This window comes from Arachis ipaensis, chromosome B9 (assembly GCF_059453495.1).
Source record: "Arachis ipaensis isolate K30076 ecotype BB chromosome B9, ASM5945349v1, whole genome shotgun sequence".
Taxonomy (NCBI): Eukaryota; Viridiplantae; Streptophyta; class Magnoliopsida; order Fabales; family Fabaceae; genus Arachis; species Arachis ipaensis.
Window position 1 is genome coordinate 133,032,422 of NC_142444.1, and position 16,679 is coordinate 133,049,100.

General features: G+C 38.8%; 1 pseudogene; it reads left to right on the forward strand.

Annotated features, from left to right (window-relative positions):
- The first annotated feature begins 5,105 nt into the window (after positions 1–5,105).
- LOC148546385 (uncharacterized) lies at positions 5,106–15,084 on the forward strand (annotated as a pseudogene).
- The last annotated feature ends 1,595 nt before the right edge of the window (positions 15,085–16,679 follow it).

Genomic DNA, 16,679 nt, shown 5'->3' on the forward strand with positions numbered 1-16,679 from the left:
ACCCCAAATCATTCAAACAAGCACAATTTCATGGTCCACAAGTAATTTAACTTATTCAACTCAAAATTATCAAACCAAACCTAAACTACTCATTATATATAAAAAAAAAAGCAAATAATTCTAAAGGCTATAAACAAGAGATAAAATTGAAACAATGTTACCATGGTGGGGTGTCTCCCACCGAGCACTTTGGTTTAGAGTCCTAAGTTGGACTTGCATGGCTTCATTTGTCACTTGGAAACTTCACCAAGGAGGAAAATCTCCAACTCCTTGGCATTTTTGGGTTGAGTGTGATAAAGCTTCACCCTATGACCATTGACCTTGAACTTAACTCCATTGGTAGGGTGAATCACTTCCACCACCCCATAAGGCTTGACATCTACTACTCTAAACGGCCCGTCCCATCTTGATCTCAATTTTTCGGGCATCAATCGCAATCTTGAATTATACACAAGCACTTCATCACCTATCTTGAAGTTCTTCCTCCTGATATTCTGGTCATGGAATGCCTTAGCTTTTTCCTTGTAGAACTGAGCGTTCTCATACGCTTCCAACCTAAGGCATTCTAATTCCTCCAATTGAAGCTTACGTTTCATTCTCGCCCCCTTTAAGTCCGGATTGCAATTCTTCACCGCCCAATAGGCTCTATGTTGGATTTCAACAGGAAGATGACAGGGCTTCCCAAAAACAATACGGAAGGGGCTCATTCCAATTGGGGTCTTGTAAGCGGTCCTATAGGCCCATAATGCATCTCCCAATCTAGAACTCCAATCCTTTCTCTGTGGATTAACCACCTTTTCTAAGATTCTTTTGATCTCCCTGTTGGATACTTCCGCTTGTCCATTGGTTTGGGGGGTGATAGGCTATAGAAACTTTGTGAATGACCCCATACTTTTTCATTAATACCTCAATTTTCCTGTTACAGAAATGGGTTCCTTGGTCGCTCACGATTGCTTGTGGTGACCCAAATCTACAAATAATGTTATTTTTCAAAAATGAAGCAATGGTATTAGCGTCATCGCAACGGGTAGGAATTGCTTCCACCCATTTGGAGACGTAATCCACTGCTAACAATATGTTCACAAACCCTTTGGAATTTGGAAATGGCCCCATGAAATCCATACCCCAAACATCAAAAATATCACAAAAAAATCATCGGTTGTTGGGGCATCTCATCTCTTTGTGAGGTATTTCCAGATTTCTGGCATTGATGACAAGATTTGCAAAATTGGTTGGCATTCCTAAATAAAGTAGGCCACCATAATCCACAGTCTAAAACCTTCCTCGCTGTTCGCTGCGGGCCAAAATGATCCCCACTCTCAGATGAGTGGCAAAATTGAAGGATAGACTGGAACTCAGATTCCGGCACATATTTTCTAATTACTCGATCCGCCCCACGCCTCCACATATGTGGATGATCCCAAAGATAATATTTAGCATCGCTTCTCAATTTATCTTTTTGATGCTTTGAAAATTGTGGGGGAAAAACATGAGCGACCAAGTAATTAGCTATCGAGGCAAACCAAGGGGTGCTTTGGGATATTGCTTGCAAGGTATCTAAAGGAAATGAGTCATTGATAGGAGTGGGATCCGGAGTTAAATGTTCAAGCCGACTCAAATGGTCTGCCACTAGATTTTGGGATCCACTTCTATCTTTGATCTCCAAGACAAATTCTTGCAAGAGTAATATCCACCTAATGAGTCTAGGCTTTGACTCCTTCTTCTTTAGCAAATATTTCAATGTGGCATGGTCCGAATACGCCACCACTTTAGAGCCTAGCAAATAAGGTCGAAACTTGTCTAGAGCAAAAACAATGGCTAGAAGCTCTTTTTCGGTGGTGGTGTAATTCGACTGAGCCGAATCCAAAGTTTTTTATGCATATGCTATAGTGTAGGGAGCGTTACCATTGCGCTGTGCTAGCACGGCACCTACGACGTGATTCGAGGCATCATACATGATCTCAAAAGGTTGACTCCAATTTGGGCCTCGTACAATAGGGGCTGTGGTTAACGCTTCCTTCAGCTTGTCAAAAGCCTCTTTGCAATCTTTACTGAAATGGAATTCCACATCCTTTTGTAGTAGGCGGGAGAGATGTAAGGCGACTTTGCTAAATTCCTTGATGAACCGACGATAGAAGCCTGCATGACCAAGGAAGGAACGGATCTCCCTCACCGAGGAGGGGTAAGGTAAACTCGAAATGACATCGATCTTAGCCGGGTCAACGGAGATTCCATCTTTAGAGACAATATGACCCAATACTATACCTTGCTTCACCATGAAGTGGCACTTTTCAAAATTCAAAACAGGGTTAGTATTGGTGCATCGCTCAAGTACCCTAGCTAAGTTCCCTAAACAAGCATCAAAGGAGCTACCATACACACTGAAATCGTCCATGAAGACTTCCATACAATCTTCCAAAAGATTCGAGAAAACACTTGTCATGTATTGAAAAAACTGAAGATTGATGGTTTAGAAGTTATAGTAAACTCTCGCTGCAAGTATAGTTACTAAACCAAGCAATCAACCTTTCTTACAAAAGTTTTGGTTGTCACAAGTAACAAACCCCTTTGAAATTGATAACCGAGTATTCAAATCTCGGGTCGTCTTCTCAAGGAATTGCAGGGAGGTATGTTCTTATTATTGGTTATGGAGATTGTAAATTGGGGGTTTAGAGTTTGGGCAATGGGCACAGGTATATTTTCAAAGCAATAAAAATAAATAAATAACTGTAAAATAAACTCTTGACAAGGTATGAGAAATTGGAAGTCCAGACTTAGTTATCCTTATCAATAATAATGAAAGTTGAATCTTAATTCCACTTAGTCAACCTTTACTAAAGCAAAGGAAACTCAAGGGACTAATCAGTTTGACCTTCGAATCCTATTTATTTCCTAAGAAAAAGTTGGGATTATGGAAGTTCAGTTCAATTAGCAAAGATAACAGTTATCAATTATGCTGTTGAATTGGATAACTCCTGAGTTACTGATTTCTTAACCAAAACCAAAAGGGAGAATATCTAAATTAAATTAAAAGCATTCATGTAAATAAAGCAATCAAACTACGTCTAAACATAAATTCAAGTCATAACATGGAAGGGTTTATAAGCCAATTGGGCAACATAACTAATACAAGCATTGAAGCATCTGAAAGTAAAAAGAGAAATATAAAGTAAAAAGAATGTTGAACCTGGGATTGAGAGTCACTCCTAAAACTAAGAGAAGTCCTAAATCCTAAATCTAAGAGAGAGGAGAGAACCTCTCTCTCTAAAAACTACATCTACTCCTAAAATTGTGAATGTGAAAGCTTTTCTATGAATGAATGGATTCTCCCGCTTTATAGCCTCTAATCTGTGTTTTCCGGGCCGCAAACTGGGTCGAAAACAGCCCAGAAATCGCTAGAGAAGAATTCAAACACGCTGATTTCCGTCACTGCGACGCGGCCGCATGGAGCACGCGGTCGCGTCGCCTAGCGTCAGGGCAACTATGACATATTATATATCAAATCGAAGCCCCGGACGTTAGCTTTCCAACGCAACTAGAACCGCATCGTTTGGACCTCTGTAGCTAAAGTTATAGCCGTTTGAGTGCAAAGAGGTCAGGCTGGACAGCTTAGTAATTTCTCCAACTTCTTGTATTCCTTCCACTTTTGCATGCTTCCTTTCCATCCTCTGAGCCATTCCTGCCCTGTAATCTCTGAAATTACTTAACACACATATCAAGTCATCTAATGGTAATAAGAGAGGATTAATATTAGCAATTATAAGTCCAAAGAAGCATGTTTTCAATCATAGCACATAATTAGGAAGGCAAATGTAAAACCATGCAAATAGTATGAATAAGTGGGTAAAGAGTTGATAAAATCCACTCAATTGAGCACAAGATAAACCATGAAATAGTGGTTTATCATGTATCTTTGAAACATTGCCGGTGCATTGCATAAGCCAAACGGCGTTCTCTTATATGCAAACGTTCCAAAGGGGCAAGTAAAAGTAGTTTTCTCCTGATCCTCAAGAGCTATGTGAATTTGAAAGTACCATATGTATCTATCTAAAAAGTAATAATGGGATTTACCTGCCAAGCGATCCAACATTTGGTCAATGAACGGCAACGGGTAGTGGTCCTTCCTCGTTGCTTGATTCAGCCGGCGGTAATCGATGCACACTCGCCAAGTATTCTTGACTTGGGTGGCCACAAGCTCTCCACTCTCCATCTTTACCATTGTTACCCCGGACTTCTTCGGCACTACTTGGACCGGACTTACCCATTCACTGTCTGAAATGGGATAAATAATGTTTGCTTCCAAGAGGAGAGTTACTTTCCTTTTGACCACGTCAAGGATTGTAGGATTTATCCATCTTTGTGGTTGTCGGACCGGCTTAGCGCCTTCTTCCAAGAAAATCCTATGGAGGCACACTTGAGGACTTATTCCCACAATGTTGCTTAGGCTCCATCCAATCGCTTTCTTATACTTCCGAATAACCTCAAGGAGTTGTTGCTCTTCTTGATTGGAGAGATCGGTTGCCACTATCACCGGGAATTTATGTTCCTCATCAAGGAACGCATATTTAACATGAGGTGGTAGTGGTTTCAAATCTTCCCTTGCTTCTTGGTGGGGTAACTTATCCTCTTGGTTGTGAAGACTTGGTGGGTCACTTTCATCATCTTCATTCTCAAGGTCTCCCGCTTGTGAGCTCTCTTCATCACTTAGACCTTTTCGAAGCTCATGGTGGCTATCTACCTCAAGTTCGTCCTCTCTCCCATCTTCAATGAAATTCTCGCTCCCATCAATAGACTCCTCCTTCGGAAGAGCGGGTTGAGGGTTTATCTCATTAAGCGGCCCACTTCCTTCCGGAGTTATAGCATCAATCCTAGATTTTGGGGTTGATGGGTGCGGCAAGGGTGGAGGAGCAAGGTTATTAGGGGTGGAGCGAAAGGGTGCTAGACGTGACAAGGCCTCGGTAAGAGTTGCCATGCAATTCTCTTGCTTCCTTTGAAATTCCCTTTGCTCTTGGATGAGGGCTTGAAAGCTAGGCTCTCCATAAAGGAAGTTAATGGGGATGGGATGGTGGTGGAAGCTAGGTTATCCCAAGTGAGGCGGTAAGTAGATGGATGGAGAGGGAATCGGTGGTAGAAAAGGTAAATGAGCTTGCGGGTATGATAGTTGCATTTCATGTTGAGGGCATGGAGCATAAGCATATGGATGGGCAAAATTTTAGTGAGGACGTGTTCCACTAGGTGTGAGAGGTTAATAGACATTAAGATCGTAGGGCCCTTGCAACGGTCCTTGTTGCCAAGAGTTGATTGCTTGTGACCCTTCCTCGAATTGACCTCCCATACCTTGAGGTGAACCATCGTCGAAATTGTTACCCCCTACAACATGATAACAACTAGACTCCAAACCAAAAGGGTGATAGTTCATGATGAATAGGAAAAATAGAACGCAATGATATCAACAGCAATGAACAAATGAGTATATATGTTCTAATTGTCCACTTTTCTAGGGCTAAACAAACAAAAAGTGTTAGTTACTATCAACACTAAGATAGAGGTGCCTCCTACTAAAGAGAAAAATAGTATCTACAATTAGTGCTAAGTACCAAAAATCAAGTATTTACACTATTCACATATTTACACAACCAAAATTGTAGCACTCATTGCACTTAAAGTGAACTCCCCAGCAACGGCGCCAAAATTTGACGACAATGGCCAATTCGCAAATAGGATTAGGAACTCGGTTATGCAAAAATGGAGTTAGCATTGTAAGTATAGTCCTAACCAACAAGTTGGCCACCGATCAAATTAGAAATTCACAAGATGTGTCACAATTCAAAACTGATTCAAAACCGAGAGTATTTGACTCCCGAGTTGTCTCCCAAGAAATACTTCTAGAACAATGAGTGTGCAAATCCGGTTGTAGTGATCAAGGGATTGTCAATGAAGAAATGAACATATAAAGCAATAAAAGAACATGCAAAATTGTAATGATTGAACTAATGAAGAAATTAAAGAACCGACTATGTAATATAAACAAGTAAAGTATAAAGGAGATCAACATAGAAGTATATGAAAGATTAAAAGCATCAAAAAGAGTCTTGGCTTGGAGTGAGCTAAGGGTCCTTTCCTTGTTAGAACCACAACTAAGACAATTATGATGAATTAATCTCACTTGATCAACCCTCACATCGGAAGGTATGTTAAATGAGTATAAGTGTTCCCAACCCACAAATCCTAAATTGCTTGCTAATTGGCTTAGCAACAAATTAGCGTTAGTGGGAACAAGAACAATTAACAATCCAAGAATTGAAACTAAATGTTGGACATTATAACTCTAGAAACCCAATTGTTCACTTTACCCAAGCCAAGAACCAAAAATTTAGCCTAAAACCATGTTTGACATTTTGTCAAACACTTGGTGGGTAAAAACCTTAAACATGGGGAAAATGAGAAAAGGCTTGAAATTAAAAGCAACAATTGATCTCAATCAACAAGAATAACACAAGAAAGCATGAAACAAACATCAAACATCAAATTCATCAACAAGAAATTAAAATTGCAAGAAATAAGCAAAATTGAACTATAACTTGAATTAGAAGAAAGAGTAATGACAATGTAACTATAAAGAGTAATAACAAGAGAATACTTACAATGAAAGCTAGCAAAATCCAAGATCAAAAATGGAAATGGCACTTGAATGTAAAACCCTAATATAAACCCTAATAGAGATGATGAAAAACTTAGAGAAAAACTAACTAATGCTTCCTACTACTACTCCTAAAACTATATTAATGATATGCTATGTTATGTCTCTCCTTTCCCCTTCAATATGAGCTAGAAGACTTCAGAAATGGGCCTCCAAAGCCCCCCAAATCGCGAGTCACGTGCCATTTTAATAAAGTCATGTGCGGACACCTGTGCGGATGCACAGATGCATGTGTTCGCACACCTTGCGAGAAATCCAGTCCTGTGCGTACGCACAAGTAGCCGTGCACACGCACGCTAGGTGATGGTTGAATGGACGCGCGACGTGCTCGAAGCAATCCACGCACTCTGTTTGGGCAGCTATGCGTACGCACAGGCAGCCGTACGTACACACAGGCAGTCGTACGCACGCACACGTCTCTGAGCTCATCTCCTTTGATTCTTCATGTTTTCTCCACCTTGCATGCTCTTCTTCCATTTTCTCCAACCCATTCCTACCTTATACACCTGGAATCACTCACAAACAACATCAAGGCATCGAATGGAAGGCAAATGGAATGAAATAGATTAAATTAAGCACAAAAGGGCACATTTTCATAATCAAGCGCAATTTGGAAGGAAAGTTCAAAAGCATGCTATTCAAGGGAATAAGTGCAAGTTTATATGATGAAAATCCATCCAATTCTAACCAAAAATTATCATCAAATATGGATTCATCAGTAAGTGTTTTATTTCCGAAACCCCTTGAAATCAGTTTTCTGTTATAAATCTGTTTGAGATTCTAAGACATTGGTACCGTAGGTTTGAGTTCCGGTATTTACGAGTCGAAATTAAGGTTGTTGTTGAACCACCGAAGCTTCTGGTAGATGTTGTCACTAGAGGTAGTTGCCAGAGCTGTTGCCTGATCGGTTCAGAGGGTCGCTGCTGCTTTGTTTCTCGTGGTGAGATTATTTGGTTCTATTTCAATTTACCGTAATATTCCATTACTAATTTTGTTCCAATTCCGCTCAATATCAATTTCGCGTTAAATTCCAATTTATTTCATAAAAGTGTTGTTGCTACGATTCTTGATGCCGCTGTTGATATTGCCTGAAAATAAACAAGGTTGTTGCCGCTGCTGTAAAATTCAAAATAAACAAAAGAGGAATTGATGCGTTTAACTACTGAGCTTTGACTAAATTGAGGTAGGGGTTTTCGTAAAACTTATTTTATATACAGAATTGTTATAAATAGATAATGAAGTGAAAAATATATTTCTGTGATTTTATTTGCCTTATGGATGTGGTTATTTGTTGGACTGAATTACTGATTGTTTGAGTGGTGTGTGGTTATTGATGAGAAATTGGTTTGTAGAGTATTTAGTTGAATTGTATGAAAAAGTAGTTTTTTCGTGGTTTTAGAGTTATTTAATAATGCGAATGAACCGGCTCTAGAAATGATTTGAGATATGAAAAATGAATTGATTTTTGAAGCGATTTGATTTTGAGTTGGTTTAATTTTATGAATGATTTAATATTGGAGCTGGTTTGACTTTGAAAAATATTTATTATTCGAATTGGTTCTATTTGAAAATAATTTGTTATTAGAACTGGTTGAATTTTGGAAAATGATTGAGATTTGGAAATGGTTGAGAAAGGGTTTGAGGAATATTTGGATGGGACCCGAAAAGGGTGGCAGAGTCCGAGTTTTAGAGGAGATGTTGCCGAAATTTTATAAAATTGGAAGTTTCGTTTGAAGTAATTATTTAAAAAGATTTGGTTTTAAACATTATATGTTTTAAGATTGATTTATTTAGAAAAGAAAGAATTATGTTTTAAATTGGGATTGTTGATGAATGAAATGGAAAGAAGGATGATGAGGATTGATTTTGAAATATGATTTCTTGAAATGAATTTGGAAATGAGATATGGATTGACGAATGATGATGATATTGAGAATGACTTAAATATTGATGAATGTTGAATGAATTATTCATATGGCTTATGAATTTGAATTATCTGAGACACGAGTTTTCCTGGGTAGACGTAGTTACTTGCCACCACTTGTTCCAGGTTGAGACTCGATACTCTATTGACCCTACGATGTAAGGGTGACCGGCCACTTATAAATTCCCGAGAATGGTACCCCCATTGAGCAATTTGATATATATATGGGAAAAAGCTATGCATAGACTCATGGGGATGCGCATCGGGGGACAGTTCAAGGGTTTAGTAAACCGGACTTGTCGGGTTGGCTGTATAACCGACAGATGAGCTCATTAGCCATAGGACAGGCATGCATCATATGCATTTGTATGCTTTGCTTGGGTTTGAATTTGTTTTGGTTTGCCTAATTGTTAAACTGTTATTAACTGCTACCTGAACTATTTGCTGTAACTGTTACCTATACATGTGCTTTCCTTGTCTGTTTTGCCTGTGTTTGTCCTAGTGTGCTACTTTTGAGAATGAGCTCTGGTGCTGAATTGATGATTGTGTTGATTGATTGCGTGGTTGGTTTCTAATTAAGATTTTCTTATAAGAAAAGAAAGGTTTTGGATTTTTGGATATTTAAATATTGATTTTCGAGAAAGGTTTCTGGATGACTAGTTGTTGGTTTTTAAAATATTCAATAGGCAAACAATAATTACTGAGCTTAAAAATAGATTTCTCTTTAAATATCTTATTATGACAATTCTAAAACTCTATGGTGAGACCGTGTGGTTAGGTTCTCACCCCCTACAGCTTTATTTTTTCAGGAGACGGATGAAAAGGATCACGAAGGGTTGTATTGCGTTTCACTTAGTTGATAATGCTATTTAGTTTTTATTTATTTACCCCTCACCATCAATATTATATTATGTAAGAGGGATAGGAGTTGTATGATTTGTATGTATATAATATGTATAAGTTACTTGAGTAAGAAGTTTTGTACATGTATATGTTGTTTTGTTTTATTTAAAAAGTATTCTTTTTCCGCTATTCAAAAAGAACAGTGATACGATTTCGAGTCAAAGGCTCCTATTTTATTCTTAAGTATATGAAGTCGTCGTAATACTTCTTTCTATCAGAGTAGCACAGCCGGAAGCGTGATGTTCTGATAGTGAGGGTGTTACACCTGACCTGTCTAAATTAGCCACAGATAAATTGTGACAAAATAATTCTGTTTGTTTTTATTAACAATATATAGCCACGATCATAAGCGTGGGTAATACCGTATAAATCGTGGCTATGTAAAGAGCTCTAGGCTTCATAAAACTATGGTTAATAACCACAAAATCATACCAAAATGAGAATGCGACATCCTTAATACCCACCGTTCTTCTTTCGTGGCTAATATATGTTAATCACATTTTTATCAAAGATTAACTACTATTTTAATTGTGGCAAATCACCTTACATGGTGTAGTGTTATTAACACTTTTTTTGTTAGTATTTTGGTATGTTATTTAGTTTATGAATTTTTGTTGGATTTATGTTTTTAATTTATGAATTTGATGTTTTATGCTTTATTATTGATTAATTGAGTTGCTATTATTGAATTCTAGTAATGGGTAGTAATAGTTTTTACTATTTCTTGCAATTTATAAAATTTTATGTTTATGTACTCTAGGTGTTTGATAAAATGTTTGAAATAGTTATAGAGTAGATTTTGTATTCTTGTCTTAGATTGAAAACTTCGGTGATCTTGAGTTACACTACTACATTATAGACATTTAGTAACATTTACCTCTTAACATTTATTAAAATGTTAGTAATTATAACAAAATTACATCTTAAGTAACATTTATGCTAAAATGATACCAAATATATATTTTTTTAAATGTTACCTATTCCTAATTATTTATTCACATTTACAGGAACAAGCAAACCTCCTAGGTCACAAAATCAAAATCTCTCACTCCTCACATCCAAATCTCGCTCACGCTGCAATCTAATCACTTATTTCTTCGCGCATTTGCTTCGATCTCACTGGATTTCAATCCTAGACTCGATCTTGATCTCACTCTCGCTCTCGCTCGATCTTGATTCTCGATGGAGCCAGCAAGTTCGACTTCACCGTGCAGAATGACGGTGATCAAATCACGCTCAAGACCAAGATTGTTACTGCCAAGATCACTGGCACGCTCATTGACGAAGACCCGCTCACGATCTACACCATTGATAAGGTTCTGCTTCCCAGGGAGCTTTTCAAGGCCCTGGCTCCATCTCCTTTGCCGGCGCTCGCACCGGAGCCAGCCGCCACAGACGCTCCTGCATCCCCGAAGAAAGAGGGAAAGAAGAAGAAGCAGAAGGCAACCGACGCACCGGCAGATGAGGAATCAGCACCTGCGGATTCGCCCAGTGATGCCGCTGATTGTAAAATCCGGTTAATTAATGGTTAATTAACCCATAAATTAAAATATATTCTAGAAAGTGAGAAATGAGATTTTTATGGATTAATATGATAGAGAAAATTAAAATGAGAATTTCGACACTAATTTTAAAGAATTTGGCCTGAGATTGGGCCAAACGGGCCGAACCGGTTGAACCGAACCCAAAATGGGACCAAGGCCCAACCCAACTCAGCATAAAACACTTAAAAGAACCCCCTCTCTCCTCTCTTAATCATCAAACACGCGGAATGCAGCCATGGGAGGGGAGAAGAAGGAGCAAACCCTAACCTCATTTTCAAACCTTGATAACTTTTGATCCGGAGCTCCGATTGACGAGTCGTTTGTGGCCACACGTCGGGCTTGCCGAGCTCTTCAATTCTATTCAAACAAAACAGTAATTAAATCGCGTTTACCTAGCTCCATTTCTGCTGGTAAATGAATTTCGGGTTTAAGGTTTGAGGAACTCAATTCCTTGATGATTTTCATGTTTTAGGGGTCCACTAGACTTGATTTCTTGTGGGTATTGCTCAAGGATCAGTGGGTAAAGGTAAGAGATCTCAAACCCTAATGAAATTTCTGAATTTAGGCATTTGGGTATTGATTTGTTATGGTTGGATGTGGTAATTGTGGTTTAGGTAGTGTGTATGTGAATATTGATGCTTGTTGAAGCTTGTTGGTGATTTTGGAAGCTTGAAAGTGGAGTTGTGAGGCTGGAAATCTGAGCTTGGTAGTGTTGGAACCCCAAGGGCTTGAAGAAAAGTGAAATTAAAAGTGTTCCGGGTTAAGTGGGGAATCGGCCAAGGTATCGTTTAGGTTTCGCGCGTTTAATATTTAAGGTGTTGTGAAAACTTAGGCTAGAGAACAATAGGTTAAGTTGAAAAGGTTGGATGCACTAAATGATTAGCTTCTTGACGACATTGGATAGATTTATGATTGAGTTTTAATTAGGAATTATGAGTATGAATGGTTGGTATTGTTGAGTATGTGTTCTTGGACTTATTAATGATGGCTTGATGTTGATATATGTTAATGGAATTGATGGTTATGGTTTGTTTAATTGGTTGAAGTTAATTTATGATTGGCTATGTATGAATGAAGGGAATGGGTTAATGAATTTTTGAAATAGAAGATTATGGTTGAAAGAGGTTATTGTTGAATAATATATGAGTTTTATGAATTGATGTGGATATTTAAGTGTTGGAAGATAGTCTCAATGAGATGGAGTTTGTTGTGTACTAAATGTGCAGGTTATATTGGTAAGGAATGTAGTTTTGGTAAGAAAATGAGGTTTGGCAAAATTTGGTAGAAAGTGATTTTTAATGAACTTTGACAGTTCATAACTTGCTCTTTAAATTTTGAGTACAAATGAGGTTTGTTCTAAATTAAAGTGTGTTTAATAAGCTTGAGATTGATATAAAGTTTGAGAAAAATGGAATTTTGTAGAGGAAGTTATGGACGACGTAAATTAGTATACAAAACTGTGATGTAGGTGTTGAAAACTGGTTTATAGCAGCTTTCTGGGCATTCTGCCCAATTCTTTTTTAAAAACGCCCACCCACGCGCGTGGTATGGAATTTTGTTGACGCATGCGCGAGAAACATGCGTACGCGTGTGTGCATATTCACGCGTACGCATGACTCACACGTACGGGTGACTTAATGTACGCTCCACGCATGCGCGTGGCCTACGCTTACGCATGGATGCTGCCTGCTGCAAAAACTGGTTTTGACTATTTTAAGCCAAATTTTCACTTCTAAACCTCGATTTTCTTCCTTTTTAGGCTTAAAGTGTAGTTCTAAGTCTAGTGGATAAGCGAAGCTAGGAAAATAGGATAACTTGAGGGTAAAGTAAGAGGTAAATGATGGCATATTTGAAATATTGATTATAAATATGAAATGGCTTATGAATGATATCTGAGATACGAGTTTCCCTGGGTAACAGAACCGTGGCTCGCCACCACGTGTTCCAGGTTGAATCTCGACACTCTGTTGACCCTACATTGTAAGGGTGACCGGGCACGTATAAATTCCTGGGTATGGATAACCTCCATTGAGTGATTATATAATAAATGAATGTGAACTCTATGCATAGACTCTTGGGGATGCACGACGGGGGACAGTCTAAGGTTTTCGGACTTGTCGGGTTGGCTGGATAACCGACAGATGGGCTCCATAAGCCATAGGATAGGCATGCATAATGTGCATTTGTTTGTTTTCATTGGTATGCATTTCCTGAGTTTGCCTAACTATATGTATACGTCTTGCTACCTGCTATACTTGCTACTTGCACTATCTGCCTATTACTTGTGCGTGATTTCGTCTGGTTGCTTGTCCTTGCCGAATTAGGGATGACGGAGAAACGGAGGAAGGGTGAAATGGTTTGATGTTAGGTTAGGTTTAAGATTGAGTGAGTTTAGGCAGGTTTAGTATACCTGCCCTATTTATGGCTTCTGTTTAGAAATTAAGTTTTACAATTGTATGATGGAGTTCTAGGATTGCCTCTAGCATTCCCAGGACCTTATTTATTATACGCGTGGCACCTTTACCATGCTGAGAACCTCCGGTTCTCATCCCATACTGTGTTGTTGTTTTCAGATGCAGGTCAAGAGGCTCCTCGCTAGGCGTCTGGATTTCCTGAAGCGGAGTAGTCTGGGATATTTTGGGTTTTCTGTTTATTTAAATATGTATATATGTACTTAGCTTGCTCTCCAAGATACTTGATTTTTTGTTCCTCATAGAGGATTACGGGAGAGTTAGGAAACTTATTTCTGTATTTTAGTTTTTAGGATACTTATGTATATATATGTAAATATCCTTCGTCCAGCCTTGGCTTCGCAGGCTGAGTTAGGAGCTAGTTTCACTGTATTCTTGACTCTCTTTTCGCTCTTTCATTTATTTATATTTTTAACTTTCAGGTTTCTTAGCACACAAGTAATTCCGGTTCTTGAGCGTTGCGCTTTTCATTTTGCGATTTTGATTTACCCATTTTTCAAGGCTCCTAGTTTATTATATCATTTCTATTAATATATGTATGTATTTTATTTTTAGAGGTTGTAGCGCCTCGCCACCTCTGTTTTACATCCTAGGTGTGAAGCTCTGTGTGGTAAGGTGTTACATTAAGGTATCAGAGCAGTTCGTTCCTATAGAGCCTGAGGGACGGACTGATTATGCTTCTGGGCATACTCTGGGTGTCTATACATGCTATTTATGGTATCTAACTGATATATGTGGCATGAATGCTCATGAGCATGCATATGGGACTTTGAAATACTGAACTTGAGATATTGAGACTGATCACCTTGATATCACTTGTTTGGTATGAACAGGAACCAAATAGCGTCTCGTGGGTGCGGTCGTGAATGTAATCAAGGTTGATGACGGAGAGCTAATGAGGTAACCAAACCAATAGATAGTTTGACCGATATCGTGACCGCAATGACAAGTGTTGTTGCTGCTATTGGTGTTGTCGCCACTGCGACCATTCGAGTGATGGATGGGATGGAACCACAAGCTGGAACTGGCAACGGTGGTGGTAATGAATATGAAGGTGGACATAATGTTCCGAATACTGGGGTACTAGTGGGTTATTCGGAGCAAGTTAACACGGATCAGGCAACAGGAGAAAGCTCAAGGAGGAATGGGGTAGCAAGGAGTAATCACCGGGAACCCTTCACGAAGAAAAAGGGATAGGTTACACCTAGGAGCCAAAATTTCAAAAAGAATCATTTTGCCACTTCACATCTCCAGCGCCAGAACAATGACCGAAGGAACGACAACCGTTCGGACCCGAATTCAGAAGGGCAAACTAGTGCTCAACCGGGTGACTTAAGGTGCTCAAGATGCAAGAGGTACCATTCGAACAAACCATGCAGGGCCGGATTAGGCGTATGTTACAAGTGCGGGAGGCCAGGGCATATGTCTTGGAATTGTTCATACAAAGAAATCCGGGATGCAGCCGAACCCGATTCTTAGACCCGAGGTAATTATGAACCAACAGTTGAATTTTTAACTTCCTTGCCTACCATTGATATATAATATTCCTTCGTGACGTATGATGAGTTTCAGTAATCACGAGGTCCAAGCCGATGGTTAGTCGAAGACTATTAGTTGCCGAGAGGAAGCAATACTTAGCTAACTTAGAGGAGTTGCTAGATTTTTGAGGAATAAGAATCATAACGACGTAATGGAAGCAGGGTAGATTATACCTAAGGAGTTGGAACTGTCGAGGGCTATGCGGAGTTACCGTTTGAAATCCAGTAGCGTTAAGACTTCGAGAAAGAGGAATAGAGAGGATTTAACCTTTAAGTTGCTAATCGATTAAGAGACGAGTAAAGGTGAGACCAAATCCTTATACGAGAGAGTTTTGAGACCATTCTTGAAGATATACCAGAATTTCTACCTTAGAAAGAACGAGAGTTTACGATAGACTTAGTGCCGAAAGCCGGATCAGTATTGATTACACCATAAGTGAAGACATCATTATAATCAGTAGAACTCAGGACCAAGTGAAGGGAGTACTGGAAGAGAGAATCGTCCAACTAAGTGTATCCTTGCGAGAGTGCGCTAACTAATCTTCACGACGTAATCTAATCTTTCTCTTATAGCTTACATTGAAAGCTCTATCTTGAATCTTTTCCTGTAAGAGCCCAATTCATCGTTCTTTTGATTTTGTTCCTCACTCGTATGAACCTTGTCTCTTTTGAATTAAACCTGGACTCATCCTAATATAATCATATAATCTTTGAATCCTGGAGACCTACGGTGCGTGGAGTTGCTTTCTTGTCGAAACTCGCGTTCTTTTAAAAGCCAACTAGAACCTATTTAATTTGACATGCCTTATTCATCCTGTTTAAGCTTTGATTAGAACTTCTCCCCTGAGATGAAATTAGGTTTCTCTTCTTGTGTATTCCATTAGTTCTGTACAACTCCCGTTAACTGTATGCAAGACTTTCTTTTGATTTCTTGTAAACACCATTCATGTACTCGTTCATCTCTTGAAACATAACATTTCTTTGAAAAATCAACTCGTATTGGATCTTACGATGCGCGTAACTCTTAGATGCAACTATGAGAGTATCCATCCTTTAAAGCAAGACTTTTGAACATAAAAATGAATCAGCGATATTCCTAGGAAATCTAGAGCTATAATCCTCGCCGATCGTATCGCTCATGACTAAATAGATGCAATGAAATGCACCTAGGTTCCTTTCCTTGTACATTCCATCATTTCGGCATAATCCTGATTAACCATATACAAGATTTTCTTCCTGATTTATTACGAACACCATTGGTATTGCTCATTCATTTTTCGAGCTTAATGTCCTTTTGAAAATTAACTCGAGCCTATATTAGTATCACGTATAAATTATAGCTGCAACTGTTAAAATGTTGATTCCTTAAGAGCAAGACTTTTGGACATGGAAGATGAAGCATGTAAGCGTGCGCCATCAAAAAGAGTTTTGGAGCTTTAAATTCTTATCGACCACAAAGCCTATGATTAGTTTAACGCGCTAGCAATACACCGATTGTATGGATACTCAAATATGAAGAGAGCTTTCGAACTCCAAGAGAATGATTAACCCCAATTCCATTAATCAGGATACCCGAACTTATTTAACAACTCGAAATTA